At 37.2% G+C, this 23,433-nt stretch overlaps 1 protein-coding gene and 1 long non-coding RNA gene across 8 annotated transcripts in view; one reads left to right on the top strand and one right to left on the bottom strand.

Moving 5' to 3' along the window:
• LDAH (lipid droplet associated hydrolase) overlaps positions 1 to 4,399 on the bottom strand; it is an 82,167-nt gene extending 77,768 nt beyond the window's left edge. For 3 of the 4 annotated variants that reach the window (XR_012059175.1, XM_006197147.4, XM_072938152.1), the window contains exon 1: positions 4,339 to 4,399. The gene's annotated coding sequence lies outside the window, so the exon portion shown is untranslated. The other variant, XM_072938151.1, reaches the window with a different exon arrangement.
• A 58-nt stretch (positions 4,400 to 4,457) lies between these two features.
• The window catches only part of LOC116283477 (uncharacterized), a 168,086-nt gene continuing 149,110 nt past the window's right edge, over positions 4,458 to 23,433 (top strand). For 3 of the 4 annotated variants that reach the window (XR_012059174.1, XR_004193085.2, XR_012059172.1), the window contains exons 1-2: positions 4,458 to 6,159; positions 11,753 to 11,842. This is a non-coding gene — a long non-coding RNA (uncharacterized lncRNA). The remainder of the gene's footprint in view (positions 6,160 to 11,752; positions 11,843 to 23,433) is intronic. The other variant, XR_012059173.1, reaches the window with a different exon arrangement.

Here is a 23,433-nt window from a genome sequence, read left to right as displayed (position 1 = left end):
CATTTTAATAAATATGAGTTGACAGTGTTTGATAAACAGCATATTATACACACTTCTATACACTCTGCTTTCACACTTAGTAACACATGAAAATCCTGCAAGTCAAATAGTATAATTCTAATTCATTATTTTTAATGGTTCTTTAATGTGGATACATCCTAATTCATATGACCATTTCCCTGTAGACACACTCAATTGGCTCCCAGTGTTTTGGAACAATGCTGTAATAAGTACTCTTAAATCCCTAACTTCTTCTGACATGTATCCATATATATCAGATCTTTTGTTTCTAATGTCCAGATTCCCAAATTTGGAATAACTGGGTTGAATTTTAATAGGTATTGGCAGATTGCTTTCCAATAAGAGTACAAGAATCACATTTGTTCTAGCAATCTAAGATGGTATCTTTCCCCCTACAATCCTATCATCAATAAGTGGTATCATTACTTTTAATTCATGTAGTCTTTGGGTATAAAGTATCTTTACTCTTTTACTTTGTATTTCTCTGACTACTAGTATATTTGAACATCTTTTCATGTTTGCTGGCCTTCTTGGACTCTCTTTCCTGTGGATTGTCTATTCATACCCTTTGCCCAGCTTCCAAGTCGGTTATTTACCTTTTTCTTATTGGTGTGGGAGAACTTCATATACTGCTTGTATTAACCCTTTTCTGGGCCCATATATTTAACATATAGCTTCCTAAATGTTTGTTTTAATTTTTACTATTCTAGCTTATACACTTAAACTTTTAATTATCTGTATAAGGATCCAAGTTTGTTTTCTTTACAATAGAGAGCTACTTTTGCAAATACCATTTAATTTAAAAAAATCATCTTTTCACCACTGAATTAAAATACAATCTTTTTCATATATTAAATTTTCATACTTAATGGGAATAACTTATTAACCACAGGGCTATAATGTCAATGCATACGGCAACTGGGTCCTTGATTAATTTTAATTTATTTGGTAAGGGTAGAAATCAAACCAATAAAATCAAGAGTCAACATTACCTAAATCTCTCACAGACAAGCAAAAACTAAAAGAGTTTAGCAACACTAAACCCATGCTAAAAGAAATATTGACAGGTCTACTCTAAATAGAAAAGCAGGATGCTACAAAAATGAGAAACTCATAACTGGAAAGGAGATAACTGCCATGAATTACAAAAAGAATAAACACAAAATTCTAAAAGAAGACATCTAAATCATTAAGAGTGGGAGAGGGATGCAAGGAAAGCCACTGTGGAAAACAGTATGGAGATTCCTCAAAAGACTAGGAATAGACTTACCATAGGACCCAGGAATCCCACTCATGGGCATATAACCAGAAGGAACCCTATTTCAAAATGACACCAATGTTCATAACAGCACTATTTACAATAGCCAAGACATGGAAGCAGCCTAGATGTCCATCAACAGATGACTGGATAAAGAAGATGTGGTATATTTATACAATGGAATACTATTCAGCCATAAAAACTGACAACATGACACCATTTGCAGCAACATGGATGTTCCTGGAGAATGTCATTCTAAGTGAAGTGAGCCAGAGAGAGAAAGAAAAATACCATATGAGATCGCTCATATGAGGAATCTAAAACAAACAAACAAACAAACAAACAAAACATAAATACAAAACAGAAACAGACTCATAGACATAGAATACAAACTTGTGGTTGCCAAGGGGGCGGGGGGTAGGAAGGGACAGACTGGGATTTTAAAATGCAGAACAGAAAAACAAGATTATACTGTATAGCACAGGGAAAAATATACAAGATCTTGTGGTAGCTCATAGCAAAAAAAAATATGACAATGAATATATACATGTTTATGTATGACTGAAAAATTGTGCTCTACACTAGATTTGACATAACATTGTAAAATAACTATTACTCAATAAAAAAGTCAAACAAACAAAACAAAACAGTATCTAAATCTCAAGTATGGCCGCTGAAAGTCTCTGTTGTACTTAAAAATCCCTGTTATTCAAGGGAAAAAGGGGGAGAAGATGGAGCTTTCTGAATCTGCAACTATATCACAAAATCCCTTTAAAAGTTTTAACGAGCAACTGTAAATTTTTCATTTCATTTTGATTCTTGGTTTCTTTTTTCTAGAGTTTCAAAATTCCCACTCTGCTTACTCGTGGGATACTACAATTTGCTATTTACCAGGGCCTAAATCTCCTTCTTCATTTCCTTCCCTACTTCCCTTTTATTAGGGTTTCTAACAAGACATTGCCTGGAACAAAGAAAGAAAATTTATATATGTTCATTTTGCTTCTGCTAATTACAGTGATAACTTTGCAGAGGAGGTTAAAAACTTGAGTAAGATGATTAGTTTATATACACAAATAATCTAAAGCTATCATCAATTTTGCATGGAAATTACATGGATATTCTAAGCAGCCCTCTAAATAGTAAAGGATAAAATGCTTTCAGAAAGTAAGAATGAAATGTAATTATAGAATTAAAAAATATAATAAATTTTTTAAAACTTGGTGGATGCGTTCAATAGTAGAGTTGAACTGACAGACAGGATCAGTGAATTGGAAGATATATCAATAGAATTTACTCAATTGAACAAGATGAAAACAGACTTAAAAACAAAAATCAGCACGATCTCAGGGACTTGTAGGAAAATAACAAATGACCTAACATTGTAAACCAGTCTCAGGGGAAAAGGAGAAAGAGCATGGGGCTGAAAAATTATTTTACAAAATGGATTAAAAACTTCTCTAATTTGGCAAAACACACAAAACCTACAGATTCAAGAAGCTGAGTTAATCCCAAATAGGATAAATACAAAGAAATACCAAAGAAATACCAAAGAAACACAAAGTATATCATAGCCAAACTTCAGAAAATTAAAAACAAAGAAAAAAAAATCTAAAAAGCAGTCAGAGAAAAATGACATATTACCTATAGGGGAACAATAATTCAAATGTCCGCAGACTTCTCATCAGAAACCAGGGAAGCCAGAGAGTAGTGGCACAATTTTTCAAGTGCTGAAGGAAAGTAACTCTCAACCCCAAATTTCATATCAGAAGAAACTATTCTTACTATCCTTCAAGTATGAAGGGGGAATAAAGATATTCTCAGATGAAGAAAAATAAAAGGAATTTGTCACTAACAAACCTATCCTTAGCAAGTTCTTCTACAGGAAATTCTCCAAACAGAAAGGAATACATGAATAAGGTTTAACTTCAGAAAAAAAGAACAACGGAATAGGTAAAAGCAGTTTTAAGTATCATGGATTATGTTTCCCCTCATGAGTTCTTTAATCATATTTGATGGCTGAAGCAAAGTTTAGTGTGGTGCTCAATGTATATATAGGTAATCTGATAGTTACATTTTAAAAATGGAAAGGCTAAAAGGACCTAAATGTAAGTAAGGTTTCTATACTTCACTTAAGGTAGTAAAATGTCAATACAAAGGTAGTCTGTGTGATGTTATGCATATATACTGTCATACCTAGGGCAACCATGAAATAAAAAAGTATACTAAAAGATATACTCAAAAACACCGTAAGTCAAATAAAATTCTAAAAAGCATTTAAGTAACCTACAAGGAGGCAAGAAAAGAGAAACAGAAGAATGATAACAGAAGCAGCGAACAAAAAACAAATAATAAAATGGCTGAATTAAGCCTTAACATATTAATAATCACTTTAAATATATATGGTCTAATTGTACGAGTCAGAAGTCTCTACTGGTAGAATGGCTTTAAAAAGAAAATGAACCTCAAACAAGTGGTTGGAGGTGGGGGGGTGGTGCCAAATTCAGAGATTGGTTCAAGAGTCAGTTCTTAACGGTACCTGGTGTAACAAATTAGAGGCGTGGGGGAAATTGACCCTGCTGAGAAACTTGATTCCAAACCAAAAGAGCCCGTAATGATCCCATTAATGGACAAGGTGGGAAACTGAGATCCACGGAGGGAAGACAGTGATTTGCGCAGGGCTAAAGGCTTGACTGGTACAAGAACTTAGACCTTTGTAGTTCTCCTCCCAGACTTTGGTCCCTGCTAGTCACTTCCTCCCGGCCAGTCGCCCAACGTCCTGGACCCTACTCCCCAGAGGGCCTACCATAAGACTCCGCACAGGCCGGCGGCGGTCAGCAGTACAATGGTACGTTCCCGCTGGGCCCGCAGCCAAAACCTACGGTCGAAGTGGTCCCGAACCCTCCAGCAGTTTCAGCACTGTTATTCACACCCCTACGGGCCGTCTGGCCAAGGGCAGCACGGGCTCTGAGAGAAGCCAGAGAAAGGGCTCCGATTCCCGCGTGCCTGCCCGGCTGTCCTTCCTCTTACAAAGTCCCCGAGAACGGGAGGTAGTACCTCACCTGTCCGACTAAAAGGCAGCGTGCTGTACCGCGACCGTCTTGGAGACACCGGGACCGGAAGTCCCGCCTTCCTCTGACGTCACAGCGCCGCGCCGCGCTCAGCTCCGGAGAACCGGCGCCTTTTAGGACACACTATGTGGCAGTGGCTGCGAGATTGTTGGCCCTGTGGCCCAGAAGCTGTAGCTGTGCTGTAACTTTCTCTTCCCTTACATTTGACTTTCATTCAACTCTTGTTTCAGTCGTCCTTGATATGCTTCCTGCTTCCCTTCCTCCTTTCTCCATTTCTCCCCCGTTTTTAACTCTGCCCGTGTTTTCCTACCTCCGTTACTGGTTGTATCTCTTTTTTTCCCTTCTCCACAGACACAGGAAAGTTGGTTCTCAGTTGACCTGTTTATTGACATTGGTATGCCTAGCCTCTGCTACCAGACCCTTTAGCAAAATGCTGAAGATGCTTATTCCAGAGATATTTCGAGCTTACCACACCCAAACTCCATGAAGACGAAGGTCATAGTCATCTTCTGAACTGTTGGCATCCTCAGCACCCGGCACTTAATAGGTGAGCGGCTTATATCTGTCCAAAAATGCAATAGAGAGTACCAGGTAGTTTTATTCAGGGAGAGAAGCAGGCAAGTAGACTCAGACAAGTAGAATCAGTAATCTTACCCACACACAGAAAAGAAGACTTGATCCTTTTGTATTCAAAGTTTCAGTGATAAAGCACCACCTTCCAAACAGTTGTTTGAAGTTGACTGGTGCTTCATTACCTTCCCTATTTCCAGTTTACTTCCTAAATATAATAGTTAACCCAGTGAGTTTAGAAAATGCCACTCACTGTGCTGAGAGCGTCTCATGAATCAACTCATTTTTAATCCTCACAGCAACCGCAGTGAAGTCAGTATTAACACGTGACCATAGAGTTTGGAAACATGGACAAATGCACAAAATAAATGAATGATTACAGTAAAAAGACGTAAGATGTTCATGGTGGTGTCCCTCATTACTAATTCCAATGAGTATGGTTCACTAATGCAGCAATTCTTTGAATTCTTGCATGAGCATTTATGGTGCATTGCTCAAGTGATTTATGTTTCTGATTTCATTAAATAAGCCTGTGCCAGAAAAATTAACCAAACAGGTTCTATCTTTTTTAAATATCTTTCCAGACCTTTGGCCACTTTGTTATTATCCCCATTTTGCCCATAGCGTAAAATGAGGCACAGAGAAATTAACTTGCCCAAAGTCATTTGGCAGAGCCAGCCTCTGCTACCTATATACTATGTTATGCTTGGGTGAGTTCCCACTACCCCTGCTGTGGTTGAAGCACTTATTCTTTCACATCTAAACTATGTGAAGCAGCCTCCTAATTGTTTTCCATGTCTTTTCTCTTTCCTTGCTGTTTCCAGAATGCTCATGCTATTCAGTAAAATTTTCATGCTTTTGCACACACTGTTCTCTCTGCCTGCTCTCTCTTCTCCCTCTCGTCCCCACTACCTCCATCTTCCCCTGACTAGCTCCAACACATGATGTGAGGTTCACTTTTGAATGGCTTTCCTTGATGCTCCCAGGTGTGATTAAGTCCCTCCTTAATACTCCTCTATTACATTTGCATTCTTCTATTAGGCTCTTTTTTTGTCTTCAGTGATACTGTGAAGTCCTAGAGGACAAGTACCTCTTCCTTCTTTCATCTTTGTATTACCTAGGGCTAGAATACAGTCTGTTACATGGTAAACATTCTGTAAATTTATGTTTAAACAACCCCACTCAAGTAGCAGAGGGGAGTACCTTGTGAGATCTATAGAACCCATTTGGCACATGTTCCAGGTAAGTTAAACTTGTATCGTGGAGCTTTCATGTGTACAGTTAACCTAACACCATGGGGGTTAGGGACGTCAACCCTCCACATAGTTGAAAATCTGAGTATAATTTATAGTGAGCCCTTTGTATCCATGGTTCCTCTCTATCTGCAGTTCCACAACTATAGGTCCCACCAACCATGAATAGTGTAGTACTGTGGTATTTACTATTGAAAAAATCCACGTGTTAAATCAGAGAAAAAAATGTGACAATGAATGTGTATATGTCCATGAATGACTGAAAAATTGTGCTAAACACTGGAATTTGACACAACATTGTAAAATGATTATAAATCAATAAAAAACGTTAAAAAAAAAAAGAAAAAATCCACGTGTAAGTGGACCTCTGCAGTTCAAGCCCATGTGGGACCTCTGCAGTTCAAGCCCACTGTATATCTTCTCCACACTACTTTCCAAATCCAGTTTAGACAAGGATTGTCCTGCAAATTGTGCTTCATACAATCCTCAAAGACTGCTAAAATTCTTGTTCATGTATTCATTTACTTGAAGGTCTAGGGTATTTTGAAATCAAATCATCTCTTCTAGTGTTATTCTCCATCAGTGCTTCTCAAGTTTTAGTGTGCATAAGAATCACCTGGAGAGTTTATTGGAACAGAGATTCCGATTTAGTAATTTTTGAGTGGGGCCTAGAATTTGCATTTCAAACAAATTCAGAGATGCTGCTGCTAACTGCTGCTGCTACTACTACTGCTGGTCCTCAGATGATGCTTTTAGTAGCTCTGCCCTGTATGATAGCCATAGAGAAAATGTGCATCTGTTTCACCATAATTCTTCCATCCCCAGGCTACATGACAGAATATGGCTGTATGGCTCATACAATTTATGTTGCACACTGAAGAGTCATTAGTGCTGTTCAGATAGTTTCGACTTTCTAGGCACTTGGTAGGATTGCACTTTTCTTATGGTTGGTCCAGATCAACTATGCAGGGATCTTTAAAGCTAACTCCTAGAAACTGCCACAGTAGTTGGGGATACTTTAGTGGAAGTAAGAGAGCAGTTGGGGACACGGCAGAAGGGATGGAGGGCCCACAGTAGCAGTGAGAGTGAGACAGAGAAATGGGTAATTCTTAGATCTTTATGATAGAAAAGAGTATTTCTGGTGGATGTTATGACAATGTTAGAAGGACCTGCACTTGTTAATGAAATATGTTCCCATCTTCTTACTATTCCATTATGCAGAAAGTTGAAACTCTTAGTTTAGACACTCTTTGCACTAAAATTAGATAGATTGCAGATTATGTAAAACGGAGCAAGAGAAAGAAAAAGAAAAAAAAGAGCAAGGAAATAAAATAATCAAAGATTTATTTCTAAGTGTAGGAAACATTAATCTTCAATAGATTTCTAGTGATAGAACTACTAGTCAAAAATATCAGTGAATTTTGAATTGTGGTTTTCAACTGGTTCTAATAGTTAATTTTCTGATTTGTAAATCTTTAAGTATAGATAACTCTGAATGCTTATAAACACGCCATTGCTTCCTGCAGCCTCCATAACATTGCTCTGGTGTACCCTAAGATCCACATAAATATCTTTTTTAAAAGATTTTAGGTCAAGAAAATAGATCCACATAATGTTTCATTTTAAACATAGATTAAAAATCAACATCTAAAAATGGGCAAAACCACATTTGCCTCCCATATTATAGTTATACTGTTCCTCCTGGCATTTAGTCATGCAGAGACCCAAAGAGATAGATGGTCCTAAAAGCCAGCACAGCCGTGAGCTGTGAGACTTGGAGAATCTCCTTATAAGACTGTTCACCAAAGCACTGCTTTCATAGAGCACTTGGCTTATAAAAAGAATGAACTAAAAAAAAAATCTGACAAACATTAACATTTAGATGTTCAGGCCATCAACAGTAATACTATATATATAGTATATATACATATATATGTATGTATATATATATATATATGTATATGAGAAACTAAAATAATATTTTTATTTTAAGGCTTTCAAGGTCATTCACCATATGTAATATAACTGCAACTGCAAATGTTTAGTTGTAATCCATCGATATAATCCATTAGTTCCCCTCAATGAAACCACACCATAAAGAAGCTTTTAGTGGCAGGGCAGGGTATGGTAAGGATAAGAAAAATATGGGGAATGTCGTTCAACTACCTCTATAAATTAAAAACAAAGTAGAGATTGGGACTGGCTACAGATGAATATCCCCTTAGAGTATAGAATTTTCCCATTTTATTGGATTCCTCAGAAACTAATTGCTCTGTTCAACAAGGCTTTTGTGGGCTAATTATACTGCTACAGGACTTTTACAAATCATTCCTTCTAATTTTTTAATGGAGACTTTATATTCCCCAGTAAAATAAGAATGGAATTTTTCATAAATCATAATGTCTTTCTGTATTATCTGTCTATCCATAGACTGAGTAGTGGCCCTCCAAAGATATCCATGTCCTAATCCTTGGAACTTGTGAATATTCTACATTACATGACAAAAAGGGCTTTGCAGATGTGATTAAGACATTCGTATTCTGTGTTAGGGATCTTGAGAATGGGGAGAGTAGCCTGGATTATCCAGGTAGGCCCAGTGTAATCACAAGGTGTCATATAAGAGGGAAGCAGGAGGACGAGGGTCAGAGAAGATAATGTAACAATGGAAGCAAAAGGAGAGTTTAGAAAATGTAATGGTGGAAGCAGCATAGTCAGCTCAAACGATGCTTTGCTGCTGATATGAAGATGAGGGAAGGGGCCACAAACCAAGGAATACAGGCAGCCAATAGCTGGAAAAAGCAAGGAACTGGCTTCTCCCCTAGGCCTTCCAGACAGAACGCAGCTTGCCACCACCTTGACTTTAGCCTAGTGAAACTGATTTTGAAGTTCTGACCTCCAGAATTGTAAGGTAATAAGTTTGTGTTGTTTTAAGCCATCGAGTTTGTGGTAATTTGTTGCAGCAGCAATAGAAAATTAATATACCAACTAAGTTAAGGCTTAGAACATTTCTGTTTTGTAAACAAGTGAATAATTTTAGCCAGGTAGAATTCCATCTTCAGGGTACTAGCTGTTACCAAAATACTGTGACCTCTTACTTCCACTAAATGTGGCAGAAGCCCATTTCCCTTTCATTGCTCCTCTGATCTGCTATTTGTTGAATTCGTGCTATACCATTTTATATAAGGGACTTGAGCAATTGCATAACTGCATATTTTGGCCATTGGTAGTGCTAGGATCTTGGAACCAATCCCCCATGGATACCAAGAAAGGACCATTCCTGTTTCATGTGACAAGTATTTAGTTTTAAGAGAGAAAGCTAACTGACTAATTTATGTTTTCCTTTAATGTTTGGATTTCTTTGATCTTAGCCATGTGTATTAGTTTTTAACATTTGAAGTTTAAAAATGCATTATGTTGTGACCTTAAAAACTGCAAAGGAATCCTATTCTCAGCCCAAACCAACCAGGCTAACATATTTGTTTCACATTCTCATTAGCAGCCTTAATGAGGCCCAGGCCTATGATTGAGCTGTCTCTGAATTACTCAACAGAGATATTCTCCACAGTGCTGAGTACCACACAACAGAGGAACTAAACTGTCATTTATTCTCTTGCTCTGTTACCATGATTTCTCTGTTCAACTTTTGCTTTGTTGGATTTAGATCCCTTTAAAGGGGTGTCATGCTTGCCTGTCTTTTCATAATCTAGTTCCTGAAAATCAAAAGGTAGTGACATCTTTAGGGTTCATTTTCATTTATGATTTTCTTTAGAATTCCTTACTGAAATTGATGGAGTTAAACAAAAATTTAAAAGATATGTTGAATTTCCAATATTATTAAGGCATCTTAACTTTTAGTTTTAGCATCATCCATTTTTGTAACATTTCAGAAAGGTTAGGAAATCACATTCATTTTCCTTTTCTCTCTCTCTTTTTTTTGGGGGGAGGGGTGAAGGGAATTTTTTCCCCAGATGGTCAAATTGAGATATCAAGCCCAAAGAGTATCTGTGGGAACTGAGTAGATGCATGAACTTTTGGCTGCCCACATCTGGCCTTCTCCCTATGCTTGGGGAAACATTCTATGTAATAAATCTTGTAACATCCTAAGCATTGTGCTGTGCTTGGTTCAAGATAACTCCTTCTAGCTGAGGAAATGAGATTATCCCACATAAAACTGTCCTAATTTGGTAGACAAGCTCATCATCAGGTGCTATATTGAATAGCATGCTCTTAAGAGTTAGAAGATGGGGGATTCACTAAACTATAAATTGGCTAAGAAAAGCTTTTGACTGAAGGGAATTTTTGAGTCCTGCTTTGAAAGATAGTTACTATCTGCATAAAGGAGAAAGAAAATGGCATTCTAGATGAGATTAATTTAACAAACTATATTAAATTGTCTACATAGCATGATCCAGTGGAGAAAAGTTAACTGTCATCTCAACTTTGCACAATCAAGACTAAAAATATTTTACTGCAAGTATTCTCACTAAGGTTTTGCACAATTTCTGCTAAAGAATTGCCCTGTGCTCCTTCATGTCCATTTCAACACCCTTTCCAAAGCTCTGTGGCCTTACATATCTCATGCCCTCTGCCTGGAATGCCATTTTCTTCCCTGGTAGCCTGACCACATTAGCCCAGGAAATTCCTACACAGCTTTCAACACTCAAACATCACTGTCGTAACTTTCCTATGCAGAATTAGGCTCTTTGGTTTTCAAGATACCTTGAACATAGCTATAGTCTTGTACTTATTCCATCACATGACTATTTTTGTTTGTTTTGCTGGAAGATTTAAAAGCAAATTCCAGACATTGTATCATTTTAACCTTAAATACTTCAGTATAAATCTCTAACAGATTAGGACTTTCAAAGAAAGAGCAACAATATTATCACACCACATAAAATTAGCAATAATGAATATTCTTAATGTCCAGCTCATGTTCAATTTCTCTAAAATGGATTTAGCTGACTGGTTACAATCTGGGGCTTCTGAGACAACAATAAGTGTGTATATTTTACCATTGGAGTACATTAATGTTGTCATTTAATCTCACTGCAGAGCCTCTGATGGCCTGTTTTATACAGCATAGCAAGGACAAAATTTTAAATGGAAAATAAAATGTAGATAAGATAAAATTTTAGCTTTGAGCATGAATTATTGCATGGCCTTGGATTTATTAAATAATGTACTCTTAAGCAAGTTTATAGCCTTCTGGGGGCAAAATCCATTTTGTCCACCAGTGGACCTAGGACACCCAAAGAGCAGTTATTGGTGGAATAGTCTCCTGAGGGTAGGAGCAAGACTCTCCTACTGGGTCTCTCTCTTGACCGATGTAGACCATAGGCTAACAGTCAAACCAAATGAATTTTTTAAAAAACCAACAAAACCAACAAGCTGGAATAGAATTTTTACCCCCCAATGTTTCTTTCTAAAGTGAAGGACCTTGATTAGTTTAAAATTCCTGGCTTCTCTCAAGCCCTTCCTCACTGTGCCAGGGGAAAGTGGAGTGACTTGCCTGATTTATGTAATTTTGAGAAGAATAAATTACTCAAGAAAACTCATCTCTGTTTTCTTCTGGGAGCTAGCTTCCTGCAGGGAGTAGAAGGTCTTTACTTCTCCGTGACATAACCTGGGCAACTCTCCACCCCTGTAGAAGATTACCTGTGCCTGAGTGGGTAAGTCTGTATAATTCTGGGGTTCACTTTGCAGGCCCTTTTGGGATGCTAGCTGTGGATTCCAATATAGCCATTATCAGAAATCAAGATGATATTTATGTCTCCAAATGTTCTATGAGCATATATAAGACTATGGTCAATTTCATTCCTCAGATTTTTCAGAACCCAAATGGGGATGAAGGATACTATTTGGTGGGGAGGGTCTTGTCAAAAATATAAATAATCATTAAATATTATGACAGTATGCTGCTGTACTGTATTGACTAATATTTTGCATAGGATTTTATGTTGATATTCTTAAGTGGGATCAATTTATGGCTTTCTTTTAGGGTTTTTGTTACCAATATTACAATAACTTTATAAAAAGAATTTAGAAGTTTTCATTCTTTTTATTTTCTATGCTCTGCAACAATTTAAATAGTATTGGAACTATCAATAATTTATATTTTCCCCAAAAATCACCCTTTTAATTCAGGTTCTCAAATTCATTTGCTTAGAGTTGAGCAAAGTAGTTACTTACGAATCTTTCAGTTTTCTCTGTATTTGTGGTTATTACATCATCATTTTCAACTTTTGTACTTCCTGTGCTATCGCCCATTTACCCACTTGATCAGGTGACCTAATGGTTTATTTTTATATATTCTTATGTGTTGGGGGCAAGAAACAGTTCTTGGATTTATATAATAGTTTTACATATTTTTTTTCAAATACTGAATACTTTTAATTTATGATTCTTCCCTTGGCATTCTTTTTTCTCCCTAACTTGAGTCTTACTTGTAAATGTAAAATTTCCAGCTATGAATTTTCTTCTCAGCTTTGCTTTGCTTCTATTCCATATTTCTAATGTATTGATGAGTAAAGTCATTTGATAAGCAAGCAGATTTGCCCAGTTGAGAGTTCTGTTGTCCCTTGAAGAAGAGCGTTGAATGATCATTGGATCAATTTGTCCAAGTCTCTTAACTGGAAGTCTCTTAAGCAACAAAGTTATTCCCAATAGTTTTCTGCCCTTCCCACTGAGAGATGTATTTTGTACTTCATTGGTGTTAAACTTGGGCATGTGGCTTGTTTTGGACAATGAAATATTAACAGATGGTCCATTGTGAGTTTCTACCCTTGTGGAATTCTGTCATTCCTCTTATCTCTTTGCCCCAAGATCAGTGTCCCAGACTGGGGTTGTTTCTTTGTCCAGGGTCCCAGAATGAAGAAGACATGGAGTAAGGGTGGAAGTAATGGGTGAAGGACATGTTATGGGAGCAAGAAATAAACTGCTTTTGTAAACTGCTGAGATTTCTGAGGTGTTTATTATTGCATCATGTTGGTTATAGCATAACTGTCTTATATAGCATATATTGAATATATATGTGTGTGTATATTCCTTTATATGTACCTTTATACACTATATTATATGTACATATATCATGTATACCCGAATATGACATAGTAACATCTTTTGAACAAATAATGTATATTTTATGGAACTTAAGATGTAACTTTTGCTAATTAAATTTTTATTAAAGTTTATAGTTATGTCTTTGCTTTTACAATATGTTTTTTCTCATAGTTGTGACTTCTTTGATGCCAAGCCTTTGGTCAAAAAGCTCCTCCATTATAGCTTTGTTTCTTTGAGAAAATCCCATTGCTCTGTACCTTTCAGCTTTGGGACTTTTTTCTAGAAATTCACTAATATGAAAAAAAGACAGTGCCTCTACTTGTTTGCAGTTTTTGAATTCTGATTTTATTACTCCTTAAAACCAGTGGAAATGACCTGTAATTCTAGTGACATAATAGGTCTTGTAAGTATTGTATTTTACAGAAGAAAAAAATTGTCTCCTATAACCATCAGATATATAAACAGAACAAGATATGAAGATAGTTTAAAGAATTCTAAATACGGAAAAGAATTTTTTTTTTCTGGAAAACATAATCAATAAGCCAGGTAGTAGTTAAAGATTCTAAAATATACATCTTATTTTTAACACTGTAAATTAAGAGTTGTGTCTTTGATTTAGTGAGTACTCGTATAATTTTTCAATTATTGTAAGGTCTTATAGAATATTATATATTGGTAGATCTAAGCAAAACATAAGATGCCAAAAATATTTGAAAATAGTATTTTTGATTCAGTAACCCCTGCCTTACATTGTCATTATTTCACATGGCAAAGGTGGCATAAGTGAAAATTTGGTTAATTGTCTACTTTTGTTCTTATAAACCTCGGTTCTCTATATGTTAGTACAAATCTGAGCTTTAGTATGCTAATCTCTGAGTAATCAAATAGGCCTAGGAAAAAATAATCCACAGGAGAACGGCAACTACAGGCCATATGATTTGCATTATTAGTACTTTCCATGTAATAATTCTACACATTGTTATCATTAGCAACACTATTTCAATCATGAATATCACCAAGTTCAGAAGAAATCATTTCTGAATTGTCTCTATTAGACCATGATCAAGAGGAAAAAATGCAAGACTGAATTTTCCTTTAGTGTTATATCTGACATTTTTAAATAGACTCATTTTCTGTGGTTTCATGTAACCTATTACATTTGTCACTGAATGGCAAGGAGGCCTGTCTCTCATTAGCACTTCCGCTAGTACTTGAGAAAAATATCCTGGAAGAAAAAAGATACAATTTTCCCTCCCTGGATTTGGAGGCATTTGATTTTTTTGGAGAATTTCAGTGTATATCATCTCTAATTTTAGTTGAATACCCTTTACCATATGATGTTACAAGATATAACAAACACACTATCCGCCTAGAAGTATGTTTCTCTTTGATCCTAAAAATGGCTTTTGATTAAAAAATTGGCTCTCCATTATGTTAAGAGTGAGATAGGATTTAAATGGTGGTCGGGGAGACTGATCTATAAAAGACAGAACAAAAGAATGAATCAGAATTAAATGTTACTTTTTTATCCATCTCTTAATTTTTTTCCCCTCCTTTATGTTCATCTGAGCCCCAAGATTCCTTGTAAACTTGCGTAGATGTGGAATGTGTTTATATTGGATTTGTCTGTTATGTGGGTGTGTGTGTCTTTATAAAGCTGTCTTGGGAAGTGTTTTTAGCCCAGTTATTTGCTTTGCTCTTCCTTCCTTTTTCTCCTAGCACTGGAGATGTTCTTAACATCTGTTAGTGACTCTGTTAGGGTGAGTCATTTAGGATATGAACGTTAGACTGTGTTACTCCCATGCTTAAAATTGCTTCTTGGCTCCCTCTTACCTACGAGATGAAACCCACACTCTATCCAGCATAATAAGGTCTTCATAATCTGGTCCTAATCTTCCATTCTGGCCTTATCTACAACCTCCAGGGGTCTAAACTATCTATAGTTTCCCTACAAGCTATTTTGTAACCCCTCTGTCTTTACGAATCCTATTTGTGTGGCCTGGGATGTTCTTCACCAACTGGGGAAGCTGATTAATTCCTTTTGTTCCTTTTGTTTTAACTCAAATTCTAGACCTTTTTAGGGAAGCCTTTCCTACTCTGCCTCAGGCATCCTACAGAGTTCCTACTGTACTTTGTACACACCTGATGAAGCAAAGATGGCTAATTTACTTCCAATCCAACATCCTTTCTAGCCTCTCCTCATAAGAGATTCCTGATTTTATTTGGGATGGCACTGTGTCCAATTCCCAAACTTCTTGTGACTAAGTGATCAGTCTCTGGCCATTGAAATACAAATGTATGCTGAGTGGGACTTCCATGAAATTTTCGGAAAAGGAGAAACCTGGCACTGGCCCTTTTTGTCTTTATGTACGGCCTGAAATGTGGATGTATTGATTGGAGCTTCAGCATCCATCTTGGACCATGAGACTCCCTTGAAAATGAACACTATTGCATTAGAGATGGTGGGGCAGAAAGGAAGAAATCTGAGATTGACACTGAAATTGCCTTAATAGCATTGGACTGTATATTGCTGAACTCTTTACGTGAGAGATAGAGTTTTATTTCTTGTGGTTTAACCTGGCCTGATTTAGGTTTTCTGTTATGTATACCAACTCTAATTTTGACTAATACATCTGCATTATAGCCATTAACAAAGTGTATTAATATTGGCCTATTTTCATATATATATGTATCTTTCCCACTATGTTATTTCTTAGTAGGAGAGGTGGGGTTGCTATGTTGTGTTGTAATATAAATATCATACTGAGTCCTGCCAGGACATGACTCTTGAGTTGGTAGTGGGAGTGAGGGGGAGGATGAGGTCTTCCAAAAGGTCATTCGTTTCTTTTCCTTTTTTTTTTAACCAACTATCACTATGCAGAGAAATTACATAATTATTGACTGTATTCCTCACACTGTGTGTTTCATACTGTGACTCATTTATTTTGGAACTGGAAGTTTGTACCTCTTTCTCTTCTCCCCCACCTTCTCCCTTCTAGCAATCACCAGTTTGTTCTTTTTATCTATGACTGTTTCTATTTAGTTATATTTATTCATTTGTTTTGTTTTTTAGATTCCACATGTAAGTGAAATCATAAAGTATTTTTCTTTCTCTGACTTATTTCACTTAGTGTAATACCCTGTAGGTCTATCCATGTTGTATCAAATTGCAAGATTTCATTCTTTTTTATAGCTGAGTAATATTCCATTGTATATATATACTGCATCTTCTTTATCCATTCACTTACTGATGGGCATTTAGGTTGCGTCCATATCTTGGCTATTGTAAATAATGCTGTGATGAACATAGAGGTGCATGTATCTTTTCAAATTAGTGTTTTCGTTTTCTTTGGGTAAATAACCAGGAGTAAAACCTCTCTATCATATAGTAGTTCTATTTTTAATTTTTTGAGAAATCTCCTTACTGTTTTCCACAGTTGAACCATGTACATTCCCACCAACAGTGCATGAGAGTTCCCTTTTTGTCACATCCTCACCAGTACTTTTTATTTGTTGTCTCTTGTCATGTGCCTGTTTGCCATCTGTATGTCTTCTTTGGAAAAATGTCTGTTCAAGTCCTCTGCCCATTTTTAAATCAGTATTTTTTTAATTTTATTTTTTATTGAAGTTTAGTTGGCTTGCACTGATTTTAAGTTGATTTACAATTTTCAGGTGTACAGCAAAACTATTCAGTTGTACATATATATATTTTTTCAGATTCTTTGCCATTATATGTTATTACAAGAAATTGAATATAGCTCCCTGTGCAATATAGTAGGTCCTTGTTGTTCATCCCCTTTATATATAGTAATGTGTATCTGTGAATCATAAACTTCTAATTTATCCCTCCCCTACCCTTTCCTCTTTGGTAACCATAGTTTGTTTCCTGTGTTAGTGAGGTAGAACTTGTGTGGACCATGAGGGAAGGAAGAAGGATGACATCTTGAGACCACTCTGTGTCCTAATGGAGCAAGCAACCAAGTTATTCAGTACCCATGAGCTATAAAGAAGTTAAGCCAGTGCCTACATGCAGTCGAGTCTCCTTTTGAGTATCCCCTGGGTTGAGCAGCTAGGCTACTTGGCTTTGGATTTAGCTTCCTAGTAAGAAACTCCCTAGCATTGGTCACATTACCACTCATGGACCCTCAGCAGTACCTTCTTTTCAGAGCTTTAATTGGGATGTTCCCAGCCACCCTGGGTGGGACAGCCTCTTACTTGGTGTCCTGAGACATTTATAATCTGTCTGAAGGAAGGCAGGATCCTGGTCTGTTAATCTTGTGGTGAGTGAGAGCAAAAGTCTTGTGACTTAGGTTAGCTTGAACTGAACAGAATTAGCTCAAGGTCTCCACCACATCTTGGCCTATGGTAAAGTATACCTTGATTGTCTGACTGTGTTGAGAAGTTTTTGGGGAGTTACAAATAGGAGTCTAGGTTGTTTTCAAGGTCTTAGTGATGGTAAGAAAGGTCTTAGAAGCAGGAGCTTGAAAGTCAAACTGTCCCCTGTGCCCACCCATGGCATTTTTGTGGGGCATCAGCTTAATTTGGCCCTTCTAATTTTCAATTTTGTGGCCTTGGCTGATCTAACTGGAGACCACCCCTGCTTTCTTTTCCCCCATATACTTGTCCGTTGAGTTATCAGGAAATGTTGGATCAGACATGGAAGTGGGCAAAAGAGATTGATGTATGTCCTTTCAGTGCAGTGCTGGATGTTGCCTAGTGTACACTTGGGGGGTTGTCTGACTGTAAACAGCTGTGCTGCTTTCACTGGTTTTCTATGGACCTTCTGTAGGGGTAGAAGTTAACTTATAAAAAGCTGACTGTAGTACGTATGATATCGTCCATAGTAATGGAAATGAATTTTGTCTGGTAGAGGTAAAATTGATTCCTGTCTATAATAAAGAGAAGCCTAAACATTAATACCTTGTTGTGCTTAAGAATAGTAAGCAATTTTACATCTACTAGCTACTCGCTTTCAGCATCCCAAAGATATTTCAGAAACATAAATTCCATATATATGTATGTATATATATACATATATACGAACATACATATATTCAAATCTTCTTTAAGCTTGTCTTAAAATCTTACTGTTTCCCTTACTATCTAATAACTTGAGTAAAAGAAAATAAATAAAATCTTTGACTTATGTTCATTTTGTATTTGCATGAGTGCTTTTAACTTTTTGAAATTATACTTTAAGAGAATAACTTCTTTAGATGATGAGGACTTCTTGAGATGATTCTCTGAGATTTCTTTTTCCTTGTTTACTTTATGCTACTTTTAAAATGTTCCTTTCTGTTCTAGAACACAAAATTTTTTCCATTGCTCTAAGTGGTCATAACATTAGATGGAGAGGAATGGAGAGGAATGTGGTTGATTGCTGCAAGTACTAATTTTTCTTAATCATGGGACATTTTTGTTCAATAAAATGTCTTTACCCTGGTTGGCTTAGTCTTGTAGTATAAGATGTACTTACAAACCTAATCAAGCATCTTGCCTGGTTCATAAGTACAAAGAGGCTGGACATTAGCAATGTTGTTAGAACTGGTGTTATAATGAGAGCAAACACAAGTCATCATTTCGTTATTCTAATGACTTATGGCTGAGCTGAGCACCATAAACCACATTAGACTTTATATCAGAATGGGAGAAAGCAAGGGTCATCCAGTGTAGAAAAACAGTATGAGCAAAGTATTGGAGATTATGAGCATTGGAATGATTAAGACATGAGGAAAGATTTTACTGATTGGGCAGATTATCGTCCACAGATTGAGCAGTGGACGATAAGATAAATGAAGGCCTTTGAAATTTATCCTACAGGAAAGTGAGGAGATTCTAGTTATTCTTAAGCAGGGGAATGGAATTCTAAACATACATGGCTTAAGACTAATGTGGCAGTCATGTGTCAGAAGGATTGGATTTGGAGGTGGCTGGCTGAGGTGGGTGGAGGAGAGTTAGAGACAGAACATCCTGGATGGAACATCCTGGATGGAAAGTGAGAGAAGAATGTAGGAGATGTATTCATTTTGGAATAGAAAATGGAAAAGATACGGGAAATGACTTCAAAAGCTTGAAGCTTGGGATGAATGATTCCATTGAAAAGGAAGACAGACAAAATTTCTATTTTCTGAATTTTTTCAGAAAAACCTGTAAGGCAGATCTGACAACAAAAAACTTTATATTCTATGATTTTTCTCTACTTTTTAAATTTTGAAGCATCTCCTCCAGCTTTTCTCATTGATAGTCACACAGTCTGTGAGGAAGGCATAGTAATTGCCATTTTCCAGCTGTTATCCTTACAGAAAAAGAACTGAAGCTCAGAGATGTTAAGGGAGTAAGTGATTTATTCAGACTCAGGGAAGTGGCCTGACTTAGACTGATTGAATTTTTGACCAAAGAAGTAAGTAAAATGATGTACAAGCTTCATAGGAATTCAGGATAATAGGTGGGTACCCAGGTAGAGAAAGAAGAGTTTGGCCAAGTAGGTAGGGTCAGTTCTCTTCTAGGTGTGAGAGATAAATATCATGGATGTGAAATAGTTGGAAAGTAAGGGTCCATGTATCTGAAACTTGACTCTCTAGTATTAATCCAAATTGGAAGTAGAGTCTTACCCAGCAAAAACAGACATATTGCAAGATATAACATATTGATCATTCTCTACCCAGATTTTTGGAAATTTTCATGTGTATAGCACAAAGAGTTTTCCTCCTTCTCCTTCAAGGGGGAGAAATTGATTTGACTACGCCAAGGAGAGGTGGGGCCAGCATATGACATGAAAGGGGAGAGGTAAGAAAGCTGTGGAAAGTCCTCCCTGAAGTAAGACACTCCTCTATGCACCATAGAGTTTTTGCAAGGTAGGAAGAGAAGTTCTTTCCATATCCATCCTTACTGGGTGTGTTCTGGAAACCGTGCTAAAGCAGCATTGCATGTTCTCGTCTCCCCATTCTCCATAGGTCAGGGATAGGCAGAAGTAGCGAGGGTAGTGAAAGTACTAATTAACCCTCACGTCCATTTTTGTCTCTGGATACTGGTCATTAGTGTCAAAGCCTTCAAGTGCATGTGCCGTTTCTCAAGGCTATACCTTGTCTTCCTCCCCACAGCTCATGGGGTACTGATAAAGAAACCTGCTGCTTGGGTTAGTTTCTATATGGCATTAAAGGAATTTTTCAAATCTGTCTGTCATCTAGTGAATGTTATACCCCCAGAGTTGCAATTTGGATTCTTAGCATCAGTGCCAATCAATAGTAAATTATGGCAGCAAAGAGCATGTGTTCATCTGTCATTTCCAGTGAAATTGTACGTAATAAAGTGTCGAGGCCTCTCCAGGGCCCAGAAGAAAAGTGCTGGAATCCTGAGCTTTGAGCCTTTGATACGTGTGATGGCTAATTTTATGTCAACTTGACTGAGCCATGGTGCCCAGATATTTGGTCAAACAACATTGTGGATGTTTCTGTGAATGTTTTTGGATGAGATTCACATTTAATTTGGTGAATTTTGAATAAAGCAGTTTACCTTCCGTAATGTAGAAGGGCCTCATTCAGTTAGCTGAAAGCCTTAATAAAACAAAGACTGACCTCTCCTAAGCAACAGGGAATTCTGACAGAAGTTTGCCTTTGGATTCGAAATGCAACTTTTTTCTGGGTCTGGTCTCTGGCCTGCTGGCCTAACCTGCACATTTTGGACTTGCTAAGTTTCAGAAATTATATGAGCTGGTTCCTTAAAACCTCAATCTCTCTCTCTCTATTTTTTCCCACTAGTTTTCTACTTATCTTATTGTTACATAACAAACAACCCTAAAATTTAGTGGCACAACTGAGATGGCTCAACTATGTGCTGGAGTGAAGGCCCGCTTTCAACACAGCTCTCACACAGTCACAAGGCTAGCAAGCTGGTTGGGACCAGCTGTTGTCTGGGAGTGTAGCCAGAGCTGTTGGCCAGCCATCTGGTTCCTTTCCATGTGGGCCTCTCCACAGGCTGCTTGGGCTTGCTCACAGCGTGGCGACTATATTCTCAATACAAGTGACCTGAGAGACAGAACCAGGCAGCTGTACCTCCTTTATGACCTAGCCTTGGAAGTCACGTAGCATATCTGCCATAATGCCAAACCCACCCAAATTTAAGGGTGAAGAATTCTAGGGTTTCCAGATAACATATGAGATACTCAGTTAACTTTGAATTTCAGATAAATCAGGTTGTTTTTTTTTTTTTTTTTTTTAGTATTGAGTGTGCCACGTGCAATATTGGGCCACATACTAAAAATTCGGGGGCTTCCTGTATTTTTCCTTGTTAAATCTGGCAACCCTGTTACAGACCTCCTGTACTGATTGGAGAAGAGTCAAAGTCACACTGTAGTAAGAGCATGTGGAATGACGGTAATGTTATGCTATATTTGGAAAATGCCCTCTGCCCTAGTCTGCCTTCTGACCGCAACAATTTCCACCCCTCACATGTGCAAAATACATGCTTTCCTTAGTCCCAAGACCACCAAGTCTCATCTCTTTAAGAATCAACGTGAAGTCCAGGAGCTTATCGTATTGATCAAGTCCGAGTGCAGATGAGGCTCCTCGGTGGGACACCACTCCTCAGGTACAACTTGAGTTTCATTCCTTTTAGTCTGAAGACCTATGAGGAGAAGAGACAAGTCTTCTGTTCCTGACACATTCAACATACAAGAGTGAGACCCTCCATCCAAACACAAGAAATATGAGAATACTTGTCCAGGCTTGTACTGAAATTCACTGAGTGGGTATCGCAGGGTCCTTGCTTAGGGTTCATTCCTATTCCCTGGGGGTTGTTCTGCAGGGCTCTGCTTTCTGGGCTCTTGGTTCTGCTCTGTGAGTCCCCTTTCCTTTTCCATAAGAAATGGCCTGTGGTTGGAGCTGAGTAATTCTCTAAGGCTGTTTCCTGTCCATAGCAGTTTGGAAATACAAAGACTTTTTTTCATTTTGTGTTCTCTCTGTTGTTTTCGGTCTAAGTTGTTAAAATTCCTTTGAAAATGTTGTTGTGAGCTTTTTGTGCATCAGTTTATAATTCTTTCTGTTAGACAGAAGTCACACTCACGAATCTCCCTAGGAGACTAAACCGGGCCATGGCCTTTGAGAGTCTTAGAAGCCCTATTTTTCTGTTTTTCACCTTTGTTGTTTGTTTGTTTTACATCCTTTAAAAAAGTTTTTATTTGGAAATACTTTCAGACTTACAAAAAGTTGCAAAAAACAACACAAAATAGTACAAAGCATACCCTATAAACCCTTTATCCAGATTTCCTTATTGTATTAGTTTCCTGTGATTGCTGTAACAAATTACCAAAAGCTCAGTGGCTTAAAACAACAGAAATGTATTATCTTACGATTCAGGAGGCTCAGTGTCCAAAACCAAGGTGTTGACAGGACCATTCTCTTTCTGAAAGCTCTGAAGAATCTGTTCACGGTCTCTTAGCTTCTGGTGTTGTCAGCAAGCCCTGGCATCCCTTGCCTTATGGAAGCATCACTCCAATCTCTCCCTACTTCATTGCATAACCTTCTCTCTGTATGTCTCTTTATATCATCTTCCCTGTGTACATGTCTGTCTCTGTGTCCCTTCTCTTCTTTTAAGAACACCAGTCATATTGGATTAAGAGCCCACCCTCTTCTAGCATCACCTCATCTTAATTACATCCATAAGAACCCTACTTCCAAATAGGGTTCTTAGGTCCTGGGAAGGACATGAATTCTTGGGGGACACTACTAAACCAGTTGCACCCACGTTAATGTTTTACCCCATTGGGTTTATTGTTTGCACTCTCACTCTCCTTCCTCTTCTCCTTTCTCTCTCTTTTGGTTCTCTATTTAAAATATATAAAATAAATAAATATATAAAAATATATAATATTTTTTCCTGAATCATTACACTGCATGCACCATGGACCTTTTACTGCTACTTTAGTGTATTTCCTAAGACTAGGGATATTCTCTTACATGTGTTACTTACCCATTTCTGTAGAAACGTTTGTTACTTTTTTTAAAAAAAGTATTTTTTTTAAATTTAAAAAATTATTTTTTAAAAAAAAATTGTACTCTTACATAAGCACAGTACGATTGTCAGCTTTGTTAGTTGATACTGATGCTAACCTTTTATTTATTCTACCATCCATATTCCAATTTTGTTAGTTGATCCGTAACATTTTTTATAGCATTTTCCCCCTCCAAGACAAGATCCATTCTAG

The sequence above is a fragment of the Vicugna pacos genome, chromosome 15 (assembly GCF_048564905.1).
Source record: "Vicugna pacos chromosome 15, VicPac4, whole genome shotgun sequence".
NCBI classification, from domain to species: domain Eukaryota; kingdom Metazoa; phylum Chordata; class Mammalia; order Artiodactyla; family Camelidae; genus Vicugna; species Vicugna pacos.
The sequence above is the reverse complement of the archived record's forward strand: the minus strand, read 5'-3'. Positions and strand labels throughout refer to the sequence as shown.